This window comes from Mustela nigripes, chromosome 8, assembly GCF_022355385.1.
Source record: "Mustela nigripes isolate SB6536 chromosome 8, MUSNIG.SB6536, whole genome shotgun sequence".
Classification (NCBI taxonomy): Eukaryota; Metazoa; Chordata; class Mammalia; order Carnivora; family Mustelidae; genus Mustela; species Mustela nigripes.
Window position 1 is genome coordinate 88610283 of NC_081564.1, and position 27088 is coordinate 88637370.

The following is a 27088-nucleotide window of genomic DNA, read 5'->3' on the forward strand; positions in this document are numbered from 1 at the left end:
TAACCCCGCTGAGCCTCCCCCTGTCGCCTGTCCTCTCTCCTGCCCCTTCTCCCCCTCTCCCTCCTCCTACATCCAGCCTCTCCGGCTCTCTCTCCCTCCCCCTTCTTCCCTCCCCCTTCCCCCACTTTCCCTCTCCGCTTCCTACCCTCCCCCTGCCCCCCCCTTCCCCTCCTCCCTCTACGCTTGCCCCTCCCCCTCGGTACAGATGGCACGCTGGCAGGTTGGCTCAGGCACAGTTTCCTCTCAGTGTAACTCCTGAAGGAACCAGGGAACGAGCACTTCCACATTCCAGAAGGATCTTTTAACGGTCTTCAATCTTTGCCAGTTCATTTCCTGTTATTGAAAAGAAAGAAAGAAAGAAAGAAAGAGAAAGGAAAGGGGAACAAACAAACAAACCTGCACAGCCCAGAAACCAGAGCGCCGCTGGTGCTCCCGCGGAGGGCTTCTGGTGTTCTGCCTGTGTCGGTGCTGGGGACGCGGGCTCTGGGCCACCTCCATGGCGAATGCTGTGTCCGGAGAAGGTGAGAGAGACGATTACCCGCGGAGCGCAGACAGGCGCAGATTTCGGTTCACCGCGCATCACGCCTGTTACCGGGGACACCTTCTCAGCATAGAGTCGCTGTCAGGGTTGGCACCTGTTACCCCGAGAACAGCCTCCCCGCCATCGGGGTGATTGCGAGGAGCAGCTCTGGGCGCGGCCTTCTTGCTGGAGGAAACTTCCCTGAGGCTGTCGGGAAGGTCACCTGGGGCTTTCACGCCAACGCTGGGACCTCCTGACTGCCAAGCTCGACCCCCAAACAGCCTGTGCCCTCCATGCCTCCCAAGGTCCGGGTGAGCAAACTTTTGGGGGTCCCTGCAGGGGCTGCCAGGGCCACCACGCCGGCCGGGCACCATGGAAGCTCCGGGCTAAGGTCTGCCCCGGGAAAGCCGGGTCCCTGGCTCGTCTCCGTGCCGTGTGGGACAGCTCTGCAGGGAGAGAGAGCTCAGAGCACCAGGGTGAATCACCAGATTTCTTAGGCCAGGATTCATTTCAGGGGTGTCCGAGGGCAACAGCAGATCACAAACAGACTTTCTGGGAAACGAAGTGATGTTAAAACGGTGCCATTTTGTACCCTTGAAAGACGCAGGGAAACGCCTCGGATGTGCCTTCTGGGCCAAAGCCTCCGGTTGGGCCGAGCCGGAATAAAGGGAATTGGGCGCTTCTACATAGAACTGGGAAGCCGCCCACTCACCCTTTTAGCAGAAGTGCCAGGAGGATTAATCCTTAATGTTTATGAAACGATCTGAAGAGAAAAGTCATTACTCATAAATGCTGAATATTATTAAGGATTTGGATAACAATATCAAGACAAATATAAAGTATGAGATCCGAAGTGTCACGTGTCTGCTACAGCCGTCAGGAGCAACCTCCGGGTACGTGCGTGCGGGACTGGGAGACCAGCGGGTCACTGGGGTTCCTTTGGGGCCGTTCGGACAGCCGACGTGCTTGACTCTAGAAAATCATTCAAGAATCCTTACTACACAAGGATATTGAATTACACGGGCTTAGATGACTTCCGTGAAGCTTGTTTTCTAGGGATCTCTGAGATGGTCTCATAGGCTCTTCAGGCCATTAATAAAAGGGACACTGATGCTCGAGGACCTGACATCTCCCGATAGAGACTCAGCTCTCTTTACACTTGTAAGACTTCTTACGTGCAAAGACCTCAAAGCAACACACCAGGTGTGGTGAAATGAACCCCTGTCCACTTCCATTAAATGCAGGATAAGCAAATGGAAAATGCATTGTTCTTCTCTTTTCAGAACATAAGCTCTAACTAACATTTTATCAAGTTTTAGGGCCAATTTTTTTCTTTTATCAAAGGGTAATAAGTAGGTGGTTATGACTACAAAATTGATTAGAAACATTACCATAGAATTTATTAAATGCAAATAGATCACCCCGAATTGAAGTGAGTTTGCAACTTTCAAAGTTGCTTATGGCAAAGCCCTCTCATCCGCCCACGTCTGCATTAGTCCTATCTTACTGATAAAGAATGACGTGTCAAAGTTACACGGGGCTATCCCTTGGTATGGTTACAAAGTTAGTGGCTCAGGGCACCCCGTGGCACAATGGGTTAAGCATCCAACTCTTCATTTCAGTTCAGGTCATGATCTCGGGGTCTTGAGATCGAGCCCCATGCTGGGCTCTGTGCTCAGCTCGGAGGCTGCTTGAGCTTCTCTCTCTCCCTCCGTCCCTCCTCTCTTCTCTCGCTCCCTCTCCCCCTTTCTAAAAAAGTAAATACGCAAATAAAACTTTAAAAAAGTTAGTGGCTCACTGGGAACAAATGGCTTGAGCCAGTTGCAAAGTAGAAGCACGAAGAACAGAAGTGAAGAAAGATGAGTTCGCTTGCAGACGTGTATGTAGGCCCAGAGAGTGTCTCATTCTAACTCCCTCTTTGTTTGTAACCACACCCGTGTGCACAAAATAGAAAACCCAGCCATGACGTGCCATGCACATATGCAGCAGAGGTACAGAAGGTGTCTCCTCATTCGAGGGCAGACAAGGGAATATCCCACCACTGAGTCCCCGTGTCCCTGCAAACAGCGACAGGTCATTGCCAAGTGGCTGGCACGGAGTTCGAATCAGGGTGCACTCTTGGGGTACATATCAAGGGAGACAAGCCAGCCCACAAAGCAGTGATCCTTGGCCTTCTAAACAGACCCACTGGGAAAAGGATATATCCTGTCAGATCTCACAGGCCTAATTAAGATTTTTTTAATCTGATCAAAACATTAATTATTTTGTACAGACTCAGCAAACATACAGATGTCACATCTTATGACCGTTTCTTTCTATTGCTGCCCTGGGAAGGTAGATAGAATTAAAATAGTACATTAAGTATGTCATACATCTCTCTTCCCCTGGTTCTCATGGGTATTGGACCTTTACAGACCATTTTGTTTTTCTCTGGACTCAGGCAGGTAGCATATTAGAATACCATTACTAATATCCATTGAACAGTGGGTTTTGTCAGAAACTTCACCTTTGCTCCTCAATTTAATCTGTCAATAAAATTACCAGATAGATTTTAGTATTTGCATCTCGTGTGCATTTCTGCTCCGAGAACTCAAGAATTGTCTCTATGTTACACAGCTAATAACCGGCAACCCTCCAGGCAAATCTGAGTCGGCCTGAGGTCCCTACACCTTTGTCCTCACACCTAAACTCCCCCCATGACAAAGGAGGGCCAGGAAGGGAAATCTGCCCCATCCAGGTCTGCCCCGAAATGTGCTGGAGACCGGGCTTCCAGGACCATGAAAACAGAGCATTCCACTCATTTGCAGCTCATTGAACACGGCCGCGCTGGTCTCCATCCCCGCTTCCTACCCGTGGGTGTCTGTCTGTGTGAGCGGGATTGCTTCTGGATTCCGTGCTGCCCTGACCGAGCCTTGGAAATACACAGAAACGTGTTCACACAAATTGTTCTTGATACTCTTTTAATGGATTTCAACGGGCATTAATCCGGGAGACATCGCCTGCTGTGAGCCAACGCTGGGAGTATCCTTGGATCCCGAAGACCTTTCCAGAGCCTGAAGGGCAGCGGGCTTGCGTCTTGTGTTCGTGTCTGCATCCGTTCCCTTTCTTTTCGTAAGTTAAACTTCCTCCTCATGCTTCCGAATACTCTGGAGGACGTTCCCCTGGTCTTCGGTCCTGTGCCGGCAGCTGATGGCAGCCTTGCACGGAAGCCGGATTCGCTCTCCGGCAGACCACGCAGCACGGGGAGGCCGTCAAGAAGAATCCCGGGGTGAGCAGAGGCAGGTGCAAGCCCAGATGTGGCCTCCAGACCCAGCCACGGGCAGACCCTCCCTCCCTGCCCGCCCACACTTGCGGAATTAAGACACACACAGACATTCTTCGAGGAACGGGACGGCCATACGCTGTTTGGGGCGTTGTGTGCATCGGCCCCACTGGTGTGGGCCGGCAGCTTCGAAGGGCTTATTTGCACTTTTTATTTCTTTTATACACAGTTCCGACCATCTTTAGAAGCTGGTGTTCGCATCCCCGAAATGTGACAAACAACAGACTGGAGGGGAGGGCCTGTGCTTTCATGGGCGGGCGCGGCCCTCGGCGAGTAGGAGCTTGAAAACGGGGGGACAAGAAGCGGCGGGAGATAGGAAGAGGAGGGACCGGCGTCCGGGACGCAGGGGACCGGCCCGGCGCCTCCCGGTGCCTCCGCTCCTTCTGAGGACGGCGTCCGTAAGGAGGAGCGGGCCAGGCAAGGGTTACAGAGGTCCCTTCATCTCTGTTTTAGGAGGAGGAAAGGGTGCAACGTGCGGGGGAGACACTGAAACGGGAAGTGTTAGCAGCCGGAGGGATGTCTGTGTTCCTGCGCAGTAACAGCCCGGGAGTCCCTCTTACCTGGAGGTCTTCCTCTCCGGGGCGCTGACTCTGAAGTCGCTCTGTGGGGGCAGCGGCCGGCCAGGTTCTCACCTGTGCCCCTTCAATCACCCGGCCCCCGGTCTGCTCACCCGGCCCCCGGTCTGCTCACCCGCCCCCGGTCTGCTCACATGACCCCCGGTCGGCCCAAGCCCCAGCCCGCACTCCCTAGCAGGCTACAGCCACTCAGCCCTGGGCTCCCACGTGCTCCCATGGCTCCAGCACGTTCTGTGCTACAGGCTCTCTACCTCACCCTCCACATCAATTATTCATATGCCAAAGAAAGGATCACTTCCTCCTCGCGTGAAAATAATAAAAGGAAGCATCCAATTACGTACTTACGTTTGGCAAAACCTGCATCCTCATTCCATTACTCCTCGTCCACTAGTGACACTGAGCAGTACTACTATGGGGGCACTCCTCTGTCTCTTGGAGGCCCGAAGTCATGCTGAGTATTTACTCACTCCATCTCAGTTAAAATTCACTGCTGCCCTCAAAGGTTCAGACGATGACCCCCTTTACAAGTGAGGAGACTGAGGCCCAGGGAGTTGATTTTGCTCAAGGTCACACATCTAGAAGGGAACCGAGAAAGACAAGTCGAGGGCATTTGTCTCAGGATCCCATAGATAGCAGCAAGGACCCTTCGTGGACCTTGCCCTGAGTGTGGGCCAGCCCTTATCACCTGCCGGCCACTCTGCTGAGCACATCTGGGCAGGAGGGGAGTTCCTCGGCTTTGAGCACATGAACAAATATTATTTTAATTTCTACACCACTTCTTCCATGCTTGCAGGAGAGGGATTTCCGAAGGGGGCCTCTGCAGGCGGGGAAGGGGGAGGAGGCTCTTTGGGAAGGACCTAGCCGAAGTGATGATGGGCTTAGCAGAGGGGCCAGATGTGGGAGAGGTGAGAGAGGCCACACGGTGTTCCAGCCATTTGACTGTGTGCGAACAGGAGCTTGGGAGGGAAGATGCTTGTGTGGACAGAAAGGAGAACCCCAGGACAGCAGTGAGGTGTCAAGGCTGGGGGAGGGGGCAGGTGTGGTTCATGGGGCCAGTTCACGGGGCCCGAGCCCGGGCGAGGAGGAGCAGGTGTGCAGGAAGGGCTGGCGAGATCTGGCCCACAAATTGGGGCACGGAGTAAAGTCCCTGCAGCTGCTGTCGGTGTAGAAGCTGCTTCCTGAACGTTTGAAGCCTCCACACTCACGCATGGTGCCCTGGGATACCGACCGGGCAACAGCGGCTTTCCTCCCCCGAGAGCCTGGGGCGACGCGATTCCTTGTATGTCCGTCGCTCGCCTTTCAGGGCTTTCCAACCCACATGATGCTGACTCGGAAGGGAGAGGCACGCGGCGAAAGCCCGCAGGAGCCGAGAGAGCCATGGGGCGTCCTGGCCCCCCGGGCCCTCTCTCCACGGTCACCGCGGGCGCTGTCCACGCCGGGCTTCCCGCGGAGCCTTGAACGCACCGAGTTCACACGCGAAGCCTTGCCTTCTCCTCACCAGCTTTCCAGCCGTTCCCTGGATGGCCCCAGCGCGCTCTCGTCCCTCCCCTGGAAGCCGGCCCTTCCCCTCACTGCCCTTCTCCCGGGTCACGAGGTTGTGCTTCCATCTGTTGGCTCTTGGTGTATTGGCCCCGGCCTCTGGCGTGGCCGCCCCGTGGGAGCCAGGATGATGACTGTGACTTTCATGGCTCTATCCCTGGTGCCTGACCCCCTGCCTGGAACAGGTGGGCCCTCAGGAACTCCTTGATAATTATTTGTCCGCCAATTAGGCTGAGCAAGCGTTGATTGTGAGGAAAGGCATCGGCTACAGAGGGACGGCAGCAAGCCCTCTGACGGACGCTCCGTGGGAGGCTGCAGGACCGGCTGTCACTGGGAGCCGGCTGGGGTGTCCTCCAGCGAGGCGACACGGGGACCTTCACTCCTGTGGGATGAGCGGGAAGCTGTCTGCGGTTCTGAGTCCACAGAGAGGCTGCCTCATTAGTCCTTCATGCTTGAAGGGACTTGGCGACCCCCCGAGGGGTCTCACAGCCTGGGGGGTCCCTGGTGCTCCCAGTAACATGGGGTGCACCCCCTGAACCAAAGACCACCGTGTCCCACTGAGTAATTTGTGAAGATGACACTTACCTGGAACTTTGAAAACAAAATAAGAAAATAGATGTGTTCTGTCTCACCTGTAGCAATAATCCAGGAATCGTTACAACTTACAAAAAATGCTTCCGGAATAGCAAGAAGAGCTTCTAGTCTTTGTTTTTGCTATTTTTGTTTTCTGGTTTGGGGGGTTTTCTGGTAAGATTTTTCAGACACATTTTTAGGGTAGGCTGCTGTACCTCCTCGTCTTCGTGTTTCCTTCTGCGGCATAACAGTACCCGTCCCCTGGCAAACAAGTATTCGAGGTCTTCACATTTTTTCCCGAGCGTCTCTCTCAGGAAATGACTTGATCTCTGCATCGCTTTCTCCCGAAGCCCTGTGGTCCCTGCGGAGTTTCTCCAGCGCGGCGCTAACCAGTGCCTGTTAAGGGCCGATTCTCTTTGTCAGTGTTTTTGCCTGAGATGGAAGCAATTCTCCAGCATCACTTCTATAGGTTTCTAGAAGTTCCACACGTTTTCCGTCATTCACAACTTCCTTTTATGGTTCAGTGGTCTGTGGTTGGTGCTGTGTCGTCAGAGTGTCAGCGTCAGACTGAGCAGGTCACCCCTGACTTCACGGGAGGGAATAACTTGGGGCTTCCGACACAGCAGCTCCTTGAAGCGGGGTGAGTTCTGGAAGGAAGGTCTCCTGCCTTGAGGAGCGCGACTTCTTCTCCGAGCGGACGACTGGACGGCTGAGCAGCGACGGCAGCCGTTCTCCTCTGGATGCCCCAGGCCGACCTCCTTCCACACGGAGCTCCCTGCTTTTCTGTCTGCATCCTGGATTCCCACCAGGGACGCCCTAATCTTGCTCTCATACGTTACTTCTTCCATTGAGTGCTTCCTAGCCTCCCTCATTGTATTTATACCCACTGTCTTCCCACTTGCTTCTCTGGTTTTATTCTCCTTTTAACTGTTCTATCGAATGGAACAGGGGTGCTTCCGTGCAGTGTGAGGGAAGCTGTGTGTGCTCCATGCAGCTGACCTTTTCAGTCCTTGTCTGAAACCTGATACCCAAGAAAAAGGGCCCAGTCTGCTTAGAGATCCTCCAAAGAGGGCTACTGTTTGCCTTTGCATCAGCACTTTCTAAACTAAGATGTCACAGATGGACGTGGACAGGCAGACAGACAGACACCGAGCTTTGCTTCTGCTTGACTAACCCACACATCACTTCTTTCAATGAACGTCTCTCCCATCATCACCTGGCTGGATGCACTAGCCCCCCATCTGTATGGCCTCAGTTCCTTGTGCCTAACCATGTACTCAAATGGATTCAAATTACCTGCTACATGTTGGTCTCGCCAACTAGACTAAGATCCTTGGGGGCGGCCACTGGAACACAGTTTTCCTTCCATCTCAAATATCTGGCAGAGTGTGATATACAGCAAATGCTTATTAAGAATATGTTTAATTACGTAATGGGTATGTATGATCTTTTTGTTATAATTATGTTGTCATAATTACATTAAGTTGCAAACTCCTACAAGGCGATCAATACATCCTTGTGGGAAACACCGACGTGGGATGTCCCACCCAAACTCTTAGCCGTGGTTTTCCTCCTGCTCTCCTGGATGATCACCTTGGACAGATCACTTAGCCACCAAGCATTCTCATCGCCTGGAAAGTCAGAGGGTTGGACTCCTCCTCAGAGGGTTGGAACTCCTCTAGTTCAATAATTCCAGGAGTCATTGGACAATGTGTAATTTACTGATCCAAAATTTCTCTTTTTAATCATTTCACAATCTGTTGCTCACTCATAAAGTCATATGGTTTTGTATTTTGCATTTCCCATGAGTAATCTGCAAATATATCAGCCTCCTTCTAGTCTGGTATTTAATTCAATAATCACTTCAACTCCCTGGTAAATAGATACGCCATTTTGGGGTAAAAATATCAGGACACTTAGGGGTAGCTATTTGTTTTGGACACACTGGCCACTGGGTTCCTATCTTTCAAATGAACCTTTAACCAATTTTTGTCAGATTAATCTCCTGAAATGTTCAAGTGAGACTACACTGTAGATGCCATGGGTCCTCACTCCAAGAAGGGGAAACTAGAGCCCTACATTTTCAAAGTAGACATAGTAGAGGATAGATCATGCATCCCAAGGCCATCAAGGAAGACCATTTCCACTTGTCATTGTTTAAAGATACTCATAAAAACAAACTCTGCATTTTATGTACATATATTTACAACATGAAACTACCAAACATGATACTGTTTCTGTTGTTTATCTTGTATAGTTAGAGCTTTGGTATGTGCTATGAAAACTTCTTACCTTGAAGTGGAAGTACTTTAGGGGAGGAAAAGCCCGTTTTGTCTAGCATCTGAGAGTAGCACTTATGGAGTTTCATACTGTATAAATTCATAATCATTATTTAGTATGTAGTATAATTTTCAAGAAGTTAAACCTACAAGTGAGAAATTTGGCATCATAAAAGAAGCAACAACAAGAGCAAGAAATTTTGGCTGCCACAGGAGATTTTAGAGCAGGCAGGAAGATGTGCTGGGTGATGTACAGTCATGCTGTCACCAGAGGACCAAAGACAATGCTGAAAAGGTCAGAGATTTGGCTGATTCCAATACATGATTAGCGAGGACAATGACGGCTGAAGAGTTAAATTTAGACCAAGAGACAAATGCTCACATCCTGAAAGAAAACTGTGCACGAAGAAGGTTTCTCTGAAGATTGTGCCAAGCACTTTGATTGATGAACAGAAACAGCGAAGCCTTGACATTTGTTCTGATCCTTCAGACAGAGTTGGATAAAATAATGCTTTATGAAGAAAAGAGTAACCAGGAATGAACCAAGGAGCAAAAGAACTTAGACTCAAGAGATGAGAGTCTTCAGTGAAAACATCCACCTCCCTAATACTCCCCCAAAGTCAGTAGAAAAGTATTACAATAGTCTTTTACTTATCAATGTACATTTGCTGAGCACCATGCTGGGTATTATGTTGTAACAGTATTATGTTAAGCATAGTGAGGTTGTAGCTGTGAAGGTGACATTGTTCCCGCCCTCCAGCTGTTCATGTAGTGAAGGAAAGTGAGGCAAGCACAAGAATCGGGCTAGAACATCCTAGGAGGCAGTAAGGGGCGAGCACCTTGCATTAGCACCACCTGGTACCAACATGAGATGCCCGCAGCCCTTTGTAGAGCGAATATCAGTGTGTTTCTCTTATATTGGTGGTATGCTCCAAGTAGAATAGCCTATCCATGTATTTTGAGAAAATCGTGGTGTGTACCTCTGAATTACTCCAAAGGGGGAAATCAAGATGAACCTCTTCACCATGCAGTGTGCTTTCCGTTACATTGTTTCGACTGATTGTATTGATACAGTGGACCACATGGATGTGAAACAAGAATTCAAATACACCTTGAGAGGAATAGCATTTCTCACTACTGAGAAGAATAAGATGTGATGCAGACTTTGAAGGAATTCCCCAAAATGAGTCCATCCATAGCTTCTCCAACTGACTTCTCTGAATGGGATGACGTCCATCTCGTCATTTGAAGATCTGGCATATTTATTACAAAATTCAGTCTCATCATTTAAGATCATATATTTTATTCATTTATCCCGTAAAAAATACCCACATGTTCAGTTCCTACAGTGGGCCTGGCATCCTGGGAGAGCTAGATTTACGCATCCATCATGGATAATGTTTATAGACTGCCTGATTTTCATCAACAATCAGCAAATTAGTGGATTCCATATTGACGCTTACATTTCAACCTAGAAGTTTGTTTATTTTCCCATCCACATTAAGAAAACATTATAGAGAGCTTTTAAAAGAAAAACAAATAGCTTTGGGGACAAGGGAGTAGAATGCATCCCAATTCATCATTTGGCCAGGTTCAACAAACATTGCATCATGAACCAAAAGCCCCTAATCAGAACAGCTGCAGGACCCTGAATAAATATTCCCTTTTACTTAATTGACTTAGAGAGAAATCTAATTTCCTGATTGTCTGTGAACCTTCGCCCATCTGTGGATGATGATGGTTGTATATGTGTGTGTTTTTTGACCAATACGAAGGGATATCTTGGATATTAATGGTAAAACGAATAAATGTTGTGGTGTGCAACAAAGAGGGGAACAGAGTAGCCATCTGACACTGACTTACAGTCTTTCTAAATCAGAGCTGAACAACATTAAGAATGACATTTTTGCATATACAGAGCCCATATATGTGTTTAGAGGTTTTTATGAAGCTAGAATGCACCAAGTATGCAGTAATATGTATTAAAAATTACTGGATGTAGCCAAGACGAAAGAAAAGTGGGGAAATAGAAGAGCAACCATACAATTTACTGTGCTAGATACTTTCACATAAGCTGGTATTAAAGCCATCATAGCAATGATGAGAAGCAACTAGTCGAGCATCTGATTGATGACTTGTGGAGGGTGTTCTCATACCCTCTGTTCAAACGACTACTTGAGGGACAAATGACTTTGGAAGAAAAAGCGCTCATATTTTAAAATCCCAGCAAACTAGTTACCTAGTTACTGGCACCCTAGATAAATACCTTCTCTTCTGTCAGGCGTTACCATGAGCTATGATGCTAACGAGCAGTGGCCGTAAAGGTTTTTATTGTATTTGTCTTCAAGAAACGAGCTGTGGTCATTTTGACGCCAAGAACCAAACAAAAGCAAACCAAACAAAAGCTATCTTGCTTTGGAATGTGCTACAATACAGCTTAAACATACAAAGAAATATATTTATAAAGTCTGGACTCTAAGAGTCTCTCTGGAGGTTATTTTTGTTAATTACTGTGTGTCTCAGGTTGTCTTAGATATTTGCATGTATTTTTTTCTCAAGGTAAATTGAAGAAAATTTGACTTACACAGAGATGAAAACTATCACCCATAATAAATGGTTCTAAGAATCCTAAAATGCTGAACTTCAGCAAAATGACTCAGAGCAGCTATTCGTCAAGCATTCATTTTGGTTAAGGTGGTAACGAAGACTTCGTTTTCCCTATGCTGGGAAGCACTATTCATAGCTATAATGAGGTATTTAAAAAAAAATGGCCAACCAGAATTCCCACAGTTCCATCCCGGGATATGGTGAGGTATTTTAAATTCATGATGACCCTGGTGAATCCAACTGGAAAGGGGCTTCCTGGAGAGTAAGGATTCAGTGCCTACAGTTTGCCCCCAACTAAGTTCTTGGTGGCATTTACAGGGGGTGAGTGGTCCGTGGGGTCTGGCGATCATCGAACTATTTCAAGCTATCCCTCTCAGGTGGCTGAGAAAGATAAATGGAGGAGGGGGATGCATAAAAGGAGAAACAGGAGAAGCATTTTGTAGCAGAATGTTAATTGAAGGAGATGGATACATTAAATTAGGTTTGCTTACTCCATCTTGGAGGCTATGCCACTCAAATATAGATAAGACATAACTCTGGATGACCAATGCAAAAGGTTTCTTTTTGTCTAAAAGAAAATAAAGACTAGGCTTGCAAAAACTGCCTGTAACATTCCACTGCGGAGAGCTTTCACGTGCCTTGAGAAGGTAGAAGGGTCATAGATTGTGCCCTGAAAATTCCAACGATCATTGTCGTACGGGGAGGAATCTGACAAATTATTATTGTGCCATCTGTTCGGTTTCCTGTAAGCTTCATTCTAGCCTTCTGTTTACAGAAAGTGCGTGTTTCCAACATCGAGAGGGGGAGAAACCCACCTCCCTTCAGGCTCCTGCAGATCGGCTGGTGGGAAGAGACCGATCCCTCTGGCCACTGTGAGCGACTCAAGTCTCGCCACAGACTTTGGAGAATGAAATTGACAGCTTTTTTTTTTTCTTCTTTTTTCTGCAAAGCATGTTTACTTTTTATTCATTACCATTCTTAACTCCATCTTAACAATCTCTTGATGGTGATAGGTGATCAATGGGTCTGTAGCCATTGTGTGGTTCGGGGTAACAGCCTATAAGGTAGGGATTCTATCTTGTTTGTTCCATAGCCGTGTCTGTTGACGGCGTCCACGTATTTTTACCCACGTTCACCCGTTTTGAACCGAGCCATCTCGCATTCAGGAAGACAGCTTCTCCTGCAGCGTGTGAGGTATCTGCCACAGACCCTCTCTCCTCAGAGCGGCCGGCCGGCCCCCCGGGGACCCACTCCCCTTCTGCACTGGTACAAACAGGCAGTGACGCTTACAATAAGGCACACCGGGCTGCGTGGCAGTAACTCATGGGCAGGTTTAAGATTAAATTATATAAATAAAAAGCCAGAAATCGTGATTAACATTTAGAAGCAGCGTCAGCAAATTTCAGACGAGGTAAGCCAATGTCGGTAATCTAACGACCATTTAAAATACATTAGAAATATCTAGTTTCATCTCAGGGAAATCTGTTGGACATTTGATGCTTGAATCTCTTGGAGGAAATCTAAATAAATTCCTCCAAATGAAACCAACAGGAATCAACAGTGACACAGCCACAGCTAGCCCAACCATGAGCCTGCTCATGAGATACCTTCAGATTCATTGAGAAGGTAAGTATCTATTTGAATATGTGTGTGCATATGGGAAGGGCTATACAAATGAATGGCCTTCCTCATTTTTCTAAACCATATTAGCTTTAACCTATAGACACATGGTGAAAAAAAAAAAACACTAATTATGCACCTGTGAATTATTTCCACCCATAAGATAATATTTTGAAAATAAGCTAACTTTTTCTCTATAGCTTTCACAAAATCCTGCCTTTCCACCAGGAAGATAGCCTGTGGTTCTGGAGTCTTGTCGTGCTTTCGTTCTGCCCTTTTCATGAGAAAAGCCATTTGAGGAAAAGTATAAACTAGGAAATCTGAGAGACCTTCCTCCCTCTGTGCATCCTTACTCTTTCTATGGGCTCTGCCTTAGGAGAGCAATTAATAATACTTTTTTCTTTTCAGTAGGATTCCAAGGACGGAAAGAACCCTGCAAGACATTGGGTACCTATCTAAGGGTATCCCTGGGAGGGGATTACATCACTGTATCTTCACCTCTCTCTTCTGAGAGTGAGGGAATTACTCTTAAAGTAATCTAAGCCTTCCTCATGCAATGTTTAACTTGCACACTCACACATTAAGTAGAACACATCAGACAACAAATTCTGAAACTCTAAAATCGCCACCGAAGAGAGAAGAGAGCTGATATATGTGTGAAGACCCATTCCCATGCCAAGAGGGAGCCTATGCTAAAACCATCTCCTCTGCTGCTTACAGTCCATCCAGCAGCTGCAGGTCTCCAGGGCAGCAGAGGGAGTCTTCTGACTTTGGCCAAGTGGTACTAATCTTATCTGTGCACCACACTGCGATCAAAACTATGAAGTCAAGGAAAAGCAGAAAACGAAGTCGTGCTGATCACAAAAGTCATCCCCACAGATAGTCACATGGTGTGATGATTTCTGCGGTTAAAATTTAGAACACTGAATCTTTTTTTTTTCCATTTTATTTTATTTTACGCATTTTCAGTGAAGAGCACTGAATCTTAATCTCAATCTGGCAACAAACCACAATGGAAGGTTCAGACAACTTTCTGCCATTACAAAATCTGAATGCTTTGGGGAGGGAATGTTCTACATTTCTCTGACCATTATAGAAAATCCTGGCATTTGGTTGGCACTTAGAATCCTAAAGGCAAAGACTCCCCTTTGTTTGTTTGTTAGTTTGTGGGGTGCAGGTGCATTAATATGCAAATCTTCAACAAAATGACAATGGGCTTAACTAGCCAAGCATACTTCTTTTGGCAAAGGGAGAGGTTTTTAAGTGTTTTTATGTACTGAATACATTTTATTGCTCTTTTTTTTTCTTTACAATAAGACAAAAATCAATGAATGCTATGAGTTTTATGAACCCTCATAAAGGCAGGAGAGTCTGTGTACACAAATATTTACACATCCAGTTTGCATGCATTATGTTTGCAGCATTTCTCCATGACAGTGAAGAATGAGTCACAATGTCACTGTGCCAACCTCTGAGCACTTCTGCTTCTCACAAGCATCGTTTCATTAATCTCTACAATGTTCTGGAAACGCGGAGTGAGGATGATGTTTCCTGTTGGTGCTGCAGCCCGAGAAGAGCAGCCCAGAGAGGTTGAGCTATTTGCTCAGAGTCACACAGAAGATGCCAGGAGCCCACAGGAAGCCACGGCAGGACACCTTCCAAAGATCACCTTGTTTTTTACAAAGAAGAAAGGAAAGCACAGGATTCCAAAAGCCCAGAGAACTTAGTGTAAACCCTTGAGGCCTCAGATGCTTTGCATATGCATATAGATGACAACTTGAAGAAACTTTCTTATGGTCTCGATCACATAGCTACCAAGCTATCATGAAAATGAAAACACACACACAAGATGTCTGGTTGCCTCACCCAAGACTTCCCATGAAGACCAAACACCATGAACAACTGTGATAATTATGGAGCTCTTGGTTTTACTTTTTATCTTCTTTGTCTTTGTTTGTCAGATTTTTAAAAACCTGGACACGAAGAGGACCACCATCCACACGTGCACCCTGACAGCAGACCAGGGAGAGGCCCCTCTCCCCGAGGCTGATGCGGCCGCTCTCTGCCGGGAGCCCTGCGCCCCCACCATTCCCGAGAAGCCTGTAGGATGCGAGGCAAAGGCCATGCTCCGCGGACTGTGGGCTTAATGGGAAACTGAATTCATGTTTCAGTACAGGTTTGCAAAGATTGACTTTTTAAATAAGTTTCTAATTCTGTAATAGTTTCCGATTTACCGAAAAGCTGTGAAGATAGCAAGAGGCTGCCCGATACCCCATAACCTGCTTCCCCGCTGGTGACTGTTCGCTCAACCAGTGTCACTACCTTCTAGTTCCTAAACTCCAGGCTGACTCTGATTTCTTCTGTTTCCTCTCGCGTTCTTTTTCCGCCCCAGGATCCCATCCAGGACACGACCGTACGTTTAGCTTTCAAGCTTCCTTAGGCTCCTAGAGGCTGTGACAATTTCTCACATCCTCATTGGTTTGGATGGCCTTGACAGACTTAAGACGTGTGCGTCAGGCATTTTGTAGAATGACCTTCCATTTTTTATGATTCTGATGTTTTCTTCATGGTTATTCTGGGGGTGTGGGTTTTGAGATGTTTCTGGTGGGGACGGGAGACCATTGTTTTCCTCCTTCCTAAATGAGGAGGCCCCCCGAACAATTACAAACCCCGGGCAGAGACTGCAGGTGGCCTAGCCTTGGGGCACGGTGCACACAATGAGAAATCCAAGCAGAAGTCTTCTGAGGTTTTTCTGAAAAGCTTTGGCTTTCTTCATAAAGGTGCTCCCTGCTTTGTCTGTCCTTTCCCCTCTTGATGGAGGGGTGACATGTCGAGTGACGCAGCCGTTCTGTGACCTGGATAAGGTGAGAAGAAGACTGAAGCCAACGCATGAGGTGACGAGATGGAAAGTAGGTGCCTTGTTCCCTGATGGCCTAAAGCTGCTACATGGCTCCTGCTGGGTCTGTCCCAGACTTCTTGCCCTACGACACAGGTTTCGGTCACCACGGCCAACATGTCTGGAACTTGTGGCTGGAGAAAACCCTAACTGACTCATGGGAATGGAATCATCTGGAGCCCCACGCCCACCCTGTCCGGTCTCCAGCAACACCAGGGAGACTGACATGTCCTTTGAGCAGCTCCTGTTCACCATGTTGAGATGGTTACTAACTTCTCTCCCGTAAGCATCTTCCCCACAATGTGGAACACCTCCGCTCTCAGGAAATCACTTAAGTTTCTTCCCTGGTGTTGCCAGTTCCTGTGAACTCACTTCAGCGTGTTGTGTTTTCTCACTGTCAAGCGCTGTTTCTCACTTTATGACAACGTCCTCTCTGCTACAGAGCACACAGGGTAGCACTCGACTCAGACGAGAGCAGCAGGGTCATTTCTGAGAGTTGGCGGTTCGGGGCCCGAAGGCTGATCTTCTATTGCTGGAAAAAATGACTCCAGTTTATCCACAGGGGATTCAGTTCACAGCTCCCAGCTTCGAAGCCGCGACGGAAGCAAAGCTAAAAATCAAATGGCAATCTCTCTTCCCTCGCTTTTGACCTGTAATGGCTATGTGGGCAAATACTGTTTGAAAACATTGTGGGAGGGGGGCTCTTGAGAGGCTCTGTCTGTTAAGTCCCAGGTCATGAAGCCCAGCATTTGGGGCTCCCTGCTCAGCAAGAAACCTACTTTTCCCTCTCCCCTCCCCCACCAGTTGTGCTCTCGCACTCTGTCAAATAAATAAAATAAATAAATAAATAAAATCTTAAGAAAGAAAAAGAAAAGAAAAGATTATGGGAGAAACATCAAGTGCCAGAATCTTCTGCCACCAAACGTCCCGCTGAATTCTGGAATCCAGAGACTACCCAGGCTCCACACAGAGTCAGCCCATGGCTGCACTTCCTTAGATGACCATGTCCTTCCCCCAAAACCGTGGTTCAGCCTGAGCATCACCTGGTGCCCCTGTACAGAGGCGTTGGGACAGGAGTTATTTGAGGAAACAAAGATTAAACTCTTCTCTTCCTTCCTTCTTGGATTGTTGCATGTGTAAGACTCTTGTTCCTTAATAACGAGCAGGTAGACTTAGTGATTGTCTCTACGGGAACATCTCTGCAGGGGTTCTTTTTTTTTTTTTTTTTTTTGCAGGGTTTCTTAAGGCACGACGACTCATCTGCAGTGAACTACTTTGATCCTCCTGGAACATTCCATGTGGTGCCCTCCAACTCTTAGCAGGAGTGATCACCTCTGGAAAGGTTGGGGTGTTGACGTGGAGTCATCACCTGTACGTTGGGCTAGAGCAATGTCTTCCACGAAAAGCCACCAGCATGCACTGCATTTTCATGGGCACTTTGCCGGGACCTGGCAAGGTGTACCTGTACTCAGAGCTGTTTTTTTTTCCCTAGGGTTTAATCTTAAAGCTTTGTTTTCTTCCTCTTCTTCTTTTTTAATCTTTACTAAGCCCCAGTGGAAAACAACCTTTTGCTGTGAAAAGTAATCCAACCAGATATCTTCGAAATCTTAATAGGTAAAGTGGATTGACCTCAGTTCATCTTCATGGAACTTAGGACAAATTGATCAATTTTCTTTCTAAACACTTACCACTTGGATGTTGATTTTGCTTTCCTAGGATTAGCACAATGAAAAGTCTGTATTTGAGAATGTTAATACAGTGCTACTAAGCACATATACCACATAAAAGAGAAATACTTTGTTTAGGTAAGCCCTAACCAGTTCTGAAAAATGACAAATACTGCTGATTTTTTGGAAACTTAGAAAATGAGAGAAAAATCTCAAAATAAAAGTTGTAAAATTGATATCCTAACACACACATGTGAGTGGGGAAGAAACGTCCATAAGGCCTACTGAGCACCACCACTGAAGAAAAGTCGTCGGAGACCCTCAGAGTCAGGCTTGTCTTTGGAGCAGGAAGAGGAAACAGCCCCCACGTGCAGTCAGTCCTGGTATCTCATCACTCCTCAAACAGCTTCTCATCAATAGGGCATCCTTCCGATTAGAATTGTGTTTATTCAAAATGTTCCGTGTGGCTGTGGACTAATATGTAATAAATCTTGTTGGAGAAGGAAGATGCTGACCGAGTTCCTGCCCTACAGAAGTTCACAGTCGAGTGAGAGGGAGAGACCGGTGTGTCATCCACCAAGGGAGAGACCGGTGTGTCGTCCGCAAACAGGTGCCGCCGTGTGTGAGGCCCCACAAGCAAACACACACCTGCAGAGGGTGAACCTGCAGATGGGACCAAAGTATCCGCAACAGTATCCAGCTCTGCCCCCTTTTATCAACATGTTGCCGAGGACGATGGTCAGGATACACAGGAAACCATTCTAAATACCCTCCAGCTCACAAATGTCCTACTCGATTAGCTAACTGGTTTTGGTTTTTTGTTTGTTTGTTTATTTAAATTCAATCAGCCAACATAGAGTACGTCATTAGTCTCCGAGGTAGAGATCAATGATTCCTCAGTTGCGTTGAACCGCCAGGGCTGCATTTGCTGACTCCGCATGGCAGCCCTCCCATCCGCCCGTTCTTCCACGATTCCCGCATCGCCAGACTAAGAAACCCCATTTCTACACACGGTCTTCCTTTGAAAGATGCACCTAGACCTCCTTTTGTAAAATCAATATTACAATTATAAATGGTCTCCGCCCTCAACTGCTCTATCTTTTTTCCTTTCTCTTTCTTTTCCTGAGGGGCATTTATGATTGTGATTCTTGTCAACTGATGCAAGATGAGAACTATCCATGGGAACCTTATTTTTCTTCTGGGGAAACAGAATGCAGGAGGGAAAGCCACGCCCTCATAAGCCATGAGCTGTTCTTCCTTGAAAAGTTGCTTGGTCTCTCCCTGTTTCCTCATCTGTGAAATGCAAACAAGAGCGAGCTCAAATGGTTATCCGAGTAAGGACAGGTCAGAGAAAGAAGAAAAGCCACTCAAAAGCCGGTGACTAGAGGCATGTGCAGTCTCCTGACGACAAATGTCTTCCTTTCTTCTTCATGAACACTTACATAGCTGTTTGTCTTTACAAAATGTAAGTATGCTCGCTAATAACCTGCTCCCACAGCCTTCCGTTGAAGAGTATACTTTGACTATCTACCTATTTAAGTATAAAATCTATAGGAATTTTTCACTTGCCCCCGTCATACAGCTGGAATAACTGTGTCAAATCATAACCAAAGTTCACATTTTTTAAAGATTTTACTTATTTATTTGACAGAGAGAGAGAGAGAGGGAGGGAGATCACAGCAGGCAGACAGGCAGGCACAGGGAGAGGGCAAAGCAGGCTCCCCGCTGAGCAGAGAGCCCGGTGTGAGGCTCGATCCCAGGACCCTGAGACCATGACCTGAGCCAAAAGCAGAGGTTTAACCCACTGAGCCACCCAGGTGTACCTAAAATTCACATTTTTAATACTTTTCTAAACTGTTTCTTCTTCAAGACTGTAGCAATTGACAATCCCCCCAAAAGGGTCTGGGAGTCCTGGTTTTCTCATGTCATCAACAACATTATTTATTACTAATTTTTCACCACTTGTATGTTATTGATTACTGAAAGGTGTTGATATTTTATCTCTAGGCCATTGATGTTTATTGGCACTTCTTGGCTATATATATTTAGTCTTGAATTGAGGATGTCATTGTTTACTGTCGGAAGCACCTCTCAGTCTCTCGGCCACAGACGCTTTAGCTCTGCCAGCACTGATGTCTGGACTGTTGTCTCCACTCCTGCTCTTGTCTCTGAGGGACGGCAACCCCCACGTGCGTGAGTCTCTCAGTTCTACATTCTCCTTCCCCTGCCTCTACTATGAGCCTCCTGCACACGCACGACAACCCTCATCACTGATAACTGCACTACCTCTGAACACTCCGCCTCAAGGCTCCCAAGTCAATGGCCATTACACCCACTCCCAGCTTGTGCTCTCTGGGATCTCATTCCAGCAATTCTGTTTTAATTATTTTTACTGTTCACCTTAGTAGCTATTTCATGGAAGTGATTGCCAAGCAAATATAATTTTAAAAAGTCCTTAAACTAAACTGGTATCATTTCTTAATGTCAAAATGAACACAGAAGTCCCATCCGTATTAAGAACTGAACATGTCTACTACGGACCAACCCAGTCCTTGTATCCAATGTCACCTGGGAAAACACGTCTACTTTCCAAATGTAAATCATGCATTTTCTTCAGCACCTGGTTTGCAAAAAATAGAAAACTTTGGGGTCTCATTGGCTTTAATTGAAATCTGGGTTGTTGTTGGGTCATTTTATTTTTTGTTTTGTTTTGTTTTGTTTTGTTTTCTATACATCTCCCAAACCTGCTCCTGGGAATAGGACTTCTCTGTCCCTTTAACTGGTCTTGGGGAGATAGAAAGTATCTGATTTCCTCTTTGCTGCATAGCTAATGTATAATCTGGGTGACGTGATGGTCCCAAAGTGGACTATTTATCCGCAGGACATGACTCAGGGATCGTTATGGGTGTCCACTTCCCTCCCAACCCTCCATGGCTCCACATCACCTTCAGATCAGATCAGATGAGCACATCTGATACCATCTTTTTGATACCATCTTACCCATTTTCACACATATATTTTCAAAAGCCTTGTTAATTTCCTAGGGTGTCCTAAACTTTTTGACCAACTCCCATTTTAGAATTATGGAGCATTAGTACCTGTGACAAATTAGTAGGTCACTATTCTAGGCACCATGAGAATTTAGAAAATATTTGAAGTATCTTTCTAGTTAAGACAAACACATGAAGTTATATAAAAGTTGAAATTGACAAGGATAATTACAAGAACACATGCATGTTTGACTGTAATAGCACAGATTTAGATACACTTCTATGTGTATGGAGATGAATCTATACTACATAAAGCTTATTGTGTGTGTTTGTCTGTGTGTTTGCATGTGTGTCTGGGTGTGGGTGTGGGTACATGGGTGTGCGAATGAGTTGCTAGTGTAACCGCAGTGATGAGGTTAGATGACGTGACTGGAAGAAAATTAGAAAATGGCATTTTCGGCTCGTGTTCTGTGTAGTTAAACTGAAGACTACTGCTGCATAGATGTTTGGCTGAATGTGGAAAGATGAAAAGGAAGTACAAAGAAATAAGAATATTCATTTAGAGGGTTCGAATCTTGTGTTAGTTCTTGAAAGTTTTTGTATTTAATCTAATCTTTATTCTTCGCTATGCTCTAGAAAATTTTTACATTATTTTACTAAGCAAAAATAATAAAACACTAAATGGGGATTTATTCTGTGATCTTGGAAAGTACAGTTTTACTTCTTGAAACACCATGTAAGAATCGCGTGGGTTTTAAGCCTCTTCTCTTTCCCTCCTCGGGCTGATCCAAGTGAGAACAGAACATGTTTGCAGAGAGCGTCACCCCTTCGGGCCTCCACATGGGCCAGGGACAAGAGATGTAGGTCTCCCGCGTGCCATCATGTGAGCCTCATCCAGACTGCAGTGTGCCACGGCCCCGGCTGCGGGCCGACGCTCATGGCACGGGCTGGCTCCCTGCACACGAGCCATGAACACGCGTCATGAGGTCGCAGGCTCAGGCGCAAGCCCACGTAGGCCACATAGGGGACCACCAGCGAGGGTCCCGGTGCTCCTGACGGCCGCCCTGTCCCTCTGAGGGACCAGCCCTTGCTCTGAGCTCTCAGCCAGTGACCTTGACCTTCGGGCCTAGCCTAGTCTGTTCATCGAAAGATGTATATTTTCTTCCAAACAGGTGATCGGTGTCTCCGTAACAGAGGTTCTTCTGAGACAAGAATTTTAAAAACAGATTGTTCTTTAAAAACTACAAAATGTCTATGAGGTGGGCTCCGGTGGGCTCCTCCCCGGCAGGCGACCTCTCCTGAACTTCCTCCTCGCCTCCCCGGGGGAAATCTGGGAGGGAGGGAGGGAAAACCATCAATTCACCCATTCCCCGGTTCTCAAATGCTCACTTCTAAACGTTGAGGCGCGTGTAAATCGAACTCTCCGAGCACCTTCTCCACTGCAATTTCAGCTGCTGCGAGCAGAAGACAAGACTGTTGACGCTGGGCTGTGGAAGTGTCGAGGACACGGTGATAACACAGCCCACTCGGCTCTCAGGTCGTCAGAACATCTTCTCCGTGTGTAGCACATTTCCCTAGATGTGCCTACGATAGGAAAAATTTAATGTTAAAGGGCACGGTTGTTCCCGTTGTCTTGTAGAGGTCAAAGGGCAACGTGGAGGCCATCCGGAGAGGGGGCTCATGATTCGAGGCTGGTTTTTAAATGGACTTGGTAAAGACTTGTAAAAAAGCCAAAAGAGATGCTGCAATTTTAATGCTAAGTGGCTTTGCATTGGAAAAATGCCCAAGGGCCATGTCTAGCACAGTCACTTACTAATGAGTGACAGGAGATCGATGGGGCAAGTGTGGAGCAGCCTTGTCACTGAGACGCCCAGCTGGATGTGACCAGCCGAAAGCAGCATCTCTGGATAAGTGGTGCACCGCGGAGCCCTCGTGTCCAGCGATGCCGCCCCGCCGGCTTCAGGGGACAGGCGGAGGCCACCTTCCAGAGCCTGAAGGGACAGAGAGCAGTTTGGTGAGGTTTTACTGGGTCTTCAGATCAACACTCTATTTCGAGGTCATTGCAAAATAAATTCCATATTCCAGAGAACCTCATTGCTCCAAGGACCACAAAAGCCTGAAGATGTGGAGGAGACCGGAAAGTGCTCCGGGGGGGAAGTTCATGGCCTTTCTTAACACCATAAAGGGTGCCCTCATGGGGCACCCAGCCCTCCTCTACTCATGGAGCCTAGGGCCACAGGGTCCGTTTAAACTCTGTATCCCCCAGCAGACATACCTTTTGCTAGTTCCTGTAAACTTACCATCTCTCTATGGAAGCCAGTCCCTCCCCCAGGAACAGCTGCCTACAGAGTGTGTGGCCTATGCCCCATGGACACGGAGTCCTAGAAGAAGAGTGCAATCTAATTAAACCTCTCCTGCAACCATAAATAAAAGGAATAAGGGAGAAATACGCCAGGGCTTGTTGTTGGGTTATTTGCTTATATCAGACACAATAACAGAACAAATAGAACCTCAGAGGGGGAAACAGGTCTGGTTTTCTCTACTCAAAATTCATAAAGAAACATTAAAACAGAGAGAGGGGAGATCACCTAAACAATTTTTCTGAGATCACTACAGGAAGGCGAGCTAAGGCAGTTGGACAGGACGCACACGGGCCGAGGTCCAGCCTGAGACTCCGGGGCTCATCGGGGGCCACTCACTCCACAGAGCAAAGTCCGTGACCAGCTCCCGGCACACAGCGGTCTCTGCGTTCAGAGCTAAGTTAGTGTCAGGAAGACGCCATTTTTAATTGATCAGCTAAAGTTCACAAAGTGCTGTGAACATGAGAACTATATAATGCTTACTAATATGTGGTGATGTTATTAATAAGTTAATATGGTTTTTAAGTGTTTGGTTAAGTGCAATGCAGCACATTCTCCTTCGCGACTTGGCAGGAAAAGCCAGGGGCAAGAAAACCCCGACCGGCGCTCAGATTCTTGCTCCCCTGACAGCCATTCTCTTCCACTGTCCTGGGCATGTGACCCTTGGCATGGGGCTCGGGTCCCAAACCCAGAACAATGTCTCCATGGGGCGCCACTTGTCCTGCACTTGGGACAAGTTTGCCAAGATTACTGGCTGATATGAGGCTGCTGACAACTTGCTTTAGATATTTGTTTCTGAGTTATTGTTTTAATTGTTAGGAAGTTTCCTTTGATTAAATCTGCCCCATCCTTAACAACAAACTTGTCCCTAAGACTGTCTTATTCCAATGTAAATAAATTATTTGTAGCACTTTCTACTACTCTGAATCAATGACGGACTGTCTCCTACATCGTGAACCCAGCGAGGGCTGCCTTTGTACCTGACACGTGCACCAAAATTTCAGGTGGGTAGTGGCCGCCTTGCTTGACATTTTCATCCCAGTATGAGTTGATCCCGATCAGCAATTGCATCTCACAATCGTATCCATTCTTCAAGCTCAGTTCATGCTTTCCTCCATCATACCTTTCCAGATCTTCTTACCTGGAAATCTATCTCATCCTTCTGTAGCCTCCTGCAAATGTTTCTGTAAACTATTTTAAGTCACTTATAACTTTTCACTTTCTTCTTCTTGGTTTATCTCTGTAAAACAAAAGCTATGTCTTCCTCATTGGTTTATCATAAACTACTTTATACATAACAGGTTCTCAACGAATATTTAATCACTAATTTCAGAAGTGAAGGATGCATTTACCCTAAAAGACTTTGAATCTTAAACATAACTGCTAGAAGATCTCTAGCAACCGCAGGAAGACTAACATTCTAGGTCAAAATTTCCCCTTCCTTCACACCACAGAATGACATATCAACATAAGAAATACTGTATTACCAATAGAACCAGAACAGGCTTCTAGTAAAATGGCAGACTGAGATGCATAGAGGGATTGGCTCCAAACACATAAAAATGCTGGGTGACACATGGAATTTTTAAGAAATCTTCCAATTGCCCTTTGGAAGAAAGGGCAATCTTGAAGTTCTAGAAAAGAAGAAAGAAATCAAGGATGGGGTGGAAAGTAGACCCCCAAGGCTGCTGTTACCTCAGGCCTCAAGGCCCTCTGGCAAAGAGCTGTGTGTTCTGCTCCTGCAGCCGGTACTCTCTGAGGGGTAAGAGTGATCCGGTAGTACCACACTAGCTGGCACTGAGATGCAGCAAGGAGCTTGCCACGTCGCAGAATCCTGAGTGGAAGAGGAGAGTCATCTGAGAGAAATCAAAACTCTCAGAGTGGTGTTTAGCTTTGTGTACATAGGGAGGGAACTCTGAACCAAGCCATGATCCTAAATGTTGGGCTCTATGCACTGAAACCTGTTGGAGCTCAGCAGAGCAGAAAAGCAAAACACAGCACAACCTGGAAGTAAACAGGTCCATCATAGAACAGGCAACCCCCTCAGAAGAGCAATTCATAATAAAAAAAATTTTCAAACTCATGAGAGATGAAGCCTGATGAGGGAGAGTCAACAGATTCAGGAGAAGAATCAGAATCCTTCAAGAATCAGAAATAATGCAGCCCTATGAACAAACATGAAATAACACTGAAGTTTAAGATGGTTATAGAGTTTTAAAAAAATAGAAACCCATAATTAAAAATAGACAGAAGCTAAATCCCCTCTCCCCTAATTCAACATTGAATGTGGTCTCTTCCTACTAACTTCTTTACCAAGAATAATAGTAGATGTGATGACATTAGCTTACAGTGGAGAATATCTGCGCAGCACCTCTGCGCAACTCATCAAGGTTAGCATTATCAATAGCAAGTTATGTCAATAAGATGTAGCCTTGACATGAGGGGCATCCTACAAAATACTTGGCCAGTCTTCTCAAAATGGCCAAGGTCATCAAAAACAAGGGAAGTCTGAGAACCCTCACAGCCATGAAGCACCTAAAGAGACACAATGCATCCCCTGAATGAGATGCTGGAACTGAAAAGGGACATCAGGAAAAACTGCCAGAATCCAAATAAATTGTGGAGTTTAGTTGTATGTCTAACAATGTACCAACACTGGTTTCTAGTTGTGACAGATGTACTATGCTAATGGAAGATGTAACAACAGGCAAAAAGGCTTCTGCACTATTTTCGTAACTTTTCCATCAATCTGAATCTATTCAAAAACAAATTTGATTTAAAAAAGTAATAGGCAACTCTGACAGCCATCAAATAGACCTTCTGAAAAGATTACCAATAAAACAAATACAATTGCTGAGAGAAAATCACATAACACAACAGCTGCCAGAACAATTGAATGATACATTTGAAGTACTGAAGGAAAATAAAAATGTAAAAACCTATATCCTTCCAAATAATCTCATGAATCTGAGCAAAATAAGTTTATTGGCAGAGAAACAACCACCAATAGACATTGCCATTTACAGACACTTGTTAGAACTTAGAGCAATAGAAGCACATCTCAGGAAAAAAGCATCTGAACAGAAAAAGGAGCCGGTGCAAATAGTAATGAGAAGAAGAAATTAGGACATCTAAGTAAGCTTTTAATATTAATAATAATAATGAATTTGGAAAGTGGTAGTTACATATGGTATTAACAAATTAGTAGACAACAATAGAAACAGGAAGAGGGGATCAGGAAAAAAAACTTTTTAGGATCCCTGCATTGTTTAAAAAGAACACATTGACATTGGTTGTTGGGACTTCATTAAGTCAAGAACACTTGTGAAATATGGTGCCAACACTAAAGAACTAGAAATGCAATATATAACTAGAGAATTGGGATAATGAGGTTTGTTGAGAACATGGCCTCATAACAAGTCTTTAATGTAGCATAAGCTGAGTCACTTAATCTTTCCATACCAGTTTCCTCATCTCTAAATAAAAATCATAATCAGAGAAGGTTCATAATGTTGTGGTGAAGGCTTCACTTAACAATGCAGGTTACAAAATAAGCTCTTAACAAACCTTAGCTGTTGTTATTGCAAGCTCCAAACAAGTTTGGGGAAAAAAGAAATAGAAAGAAGATATGATGGATCCAATAGGACATGGGAAAAGAAGCCAAGAAAGAGCCTGCTAAATGGAAAACATAAAATATGATGACAGAAGTCTGTTCAAATATGCATCAATTGAAACAATAAATATAAGTGGGTTATATTTATACATTAAAAGACTGAGATTTTCAGATTGGATAAGAGACAAAATCCAGCTATAGGAATAACCAGCTATAAGAAAAACCATTTCATATGACACAAAAAGATTGAGTGAAAAGGATAGGAAAAGGGTCAAATTCAAGCTGGTATGACATTATCTATATTAGATAAAACCGACTTTAGGGCAAAAATTATTACTAGGGATAAAGAGGATAGTACATTATAGTTGTATTAGCCAGTGTTCTGACTAATACGGAGAAATAGGATATGCATATATGGAAAGAAAGACATTTATTTAAGAAATTGACCCACAACATTATGGAAACTAGCAAGTCTAAAATCTTCTGAGCTTATGTCCCAATTCAAGTCCAAAGCCTGGCAGACAGCT

At 45.9% G+C, this 27088-nt stretch overlaps 1 long non-coding RNA gene across 1 annotated transcript in view; it reads right to left on the minus strand.

The window, feature by feature from the left end:
• The window catches only part of LOC132023694 (uncharacterized), a 14744-nt gene extending 6273 nt beyond the window's left edge, over positions 1-8471 (minus strand). Inside the window, exon 1 of the long non-coding RNA XR_009406024.1 lies at positions 397-8471. This is a non-coding gene — a long non-coding RNA (uncharacterized LOC132023694). The remainder of the gene's footprint in view (positions 1-396) is intronic.
• Between the last annotated feature and the right edge of the window lie 18617 nt (positions 8472-27088).